This window comes from Octopus bimaculoides, chromosome 26, assembly GCF_001194135.2.
Source record: "Octopus bimaculoides isolate UCB-OBI-ISO-001 chromosome 26, ASM119413v2, whole genome shotgun sequence".
NCBI classification, from domain to species: domain Eukaryota; kingdom Metazoa; phylum Mollusca; class Cephalopoda; order Octopoda; family Octopodidae; genus Octopus; species Octopus bimaculoides.
The window spans coordinates 25754911-25757118 of record NC_069006.1 but is presented as its reverse complement, the minus strand read 5'-3'; positions in this window follow the sequence as shown (position 1 = coordinate 25757118).

Below are 2208 nucleotides of genomic sequence, written 5' to 3'. Positions count from 1 at the left end.
CGGTTTTGAAAGCGCGCGCGTGTATTTGTGTGTCACGTGGTTTTCTACGGAGTCAGTAGCAAGATGTCGTCAATAGTTTATCGATTCATCCAGAGAAGCAATACGTTCATGAAATGCTAATCATCTTTCATATTGAAGAAACCCTGCTTTTATTATCCATCCCAAATAGGAGTTTGCTCAGCCTGAACGAATTATCTGGCTAATATATTCACCAGTTACCTCCCTTGAAATCTAAAGTAATGCTTTCAGCAGTGCTCTCCCTTAGATCGTACAAATTCCAAAATTGAGCCAAATCTCTTTCTTTTCCAAAATATTTAGAGGTCGATGAGATTTAATTGGGAATAATTCAGTGGAATATGCTAATTATTGTCATTGGATGTTCTGCATACATATTCTTTGTATTATTATAATATATATATATATATATATATATATGTTGTTGTACTTGGGGATGGTCATATTGCCAGTTTAGCCAATAAAAACACACGCACTGTATATTTGGCGTTAATTTGCTTCAGCTTTATATTACATTAATCATATTTCGGCCAGAGTTCTTTCGTCACACTTCTGTGACCTCATCAGTGGTCCTTTGCTTTCTTCTTTCTTATGTGTGTCCCACCTTGCTAACTATATAGATAGATAGATAGATAGATAGATAGATAGATAGATAGATAGAGAAAGAGAGAGAGAGAGAGGTAGGTAGGTGGGTACATACATACATACACGCATGCGTACACACAGGCACACATATACATATATGAAAGCCAAACAATATCGTTAATCAGAATTTTTCACTGAACTAAATTGGATGCCGTGTGCAAAAATATCACGATGCAAGGGAAATAATTATGTATTATTTCCTCCCTTGAATATTTAGGATTTTTTTTTCCCCCCGTTTTGTTTCTCAATTCTGTGAACTTTGCAAATCCAAATAGCAAATTCTTTGGTTTCGAGACAAAAGGTGTTCTTCCATCAGGATAATGCTTGATCGAAAATTGAAAGCATTGTTTACGCCAACAATGGTTCTGAAGATCTCTCTTACTTTCGGTTTACTCTTTTATAACAGAACACAAACAGAATGAACATCGACACGAAACCATTTTCAGCTTCAAACTAAAATTAAATAACTTCATTACCATTTATAAGCATTATGGCTGTTGGTACCATCTAACTATCATTATTATTATTATTATCATTATCATTATTATTATTATTATTATTATTATTTCTACTACTACTACTACTGTTCCTATTACAATTGCTATTATTATTAGTCTTCTTCTTCTTCTTCTTCTTATTATTATTATTATTATTATTATTATCATCATCATCATCACTATTATTATAGCTGTTGTTGCTGTTGTTGTCATTAGTTTGTGTTTTGGCATTAAAATTTAGTGTCAAAGACAATTCCGTAACCATTAATGTTGGAAGGTAAGCTAAGAAAGATCCTTTGCTCTGGAAGAGGACCTCGTTAAGATTGCAATCACGAACTAATTAACTGTAATAACACTAATTGCTTTTTTTCTTTTCTTTTCTTTTGGTTTTTATAATCTTTAATACTTATTCATTTGTCTTGATCATAATTAAACAACAATAATTACATCACCACCACCAGCAGCAGCAGCAGCAACAACAATGGACGATTTCAGTGAAATCTTTGATCTCTGATGGGAAACATTCACATCTTTATAATAGATCAATGGTGAGGGTTTTTCTTTTGCTTCTTCTAATTGACAATTCATCATCATCATCATCATCATCATCATCACTGCCCTCATCAGCACCTTTGTCATTATCACGACCATCATGATCATCATTATTACCATCACCATCATCATCATCATCATCATTACCACCATCATTATCATCATCATCACCCTCATCATGAGCCACCGCTGCAATCACCATCCCCACCACAACTACCATCCCCACAACCACCACCATCATTGTGACCACTATCACCACCACCACCACTACCACTGCCACCACCATGGCCACCACCCTCTGTTTTCCTCGTTCTCTTCCTCCCCGTCCAATCCACAAACGACCACCACATACATTCTATTTAACACAGCCAAACACTTACAAATAATTACTAACCTCGTTATGACAAAAGTAAAAATAAAAAAAGGAAAGAAAGCAAGAAAGAAGTTGATCCGTTTTAAAGAAGAGAGAGGGGGGGAGAGGGTAAGAGGGGGGGGGGGG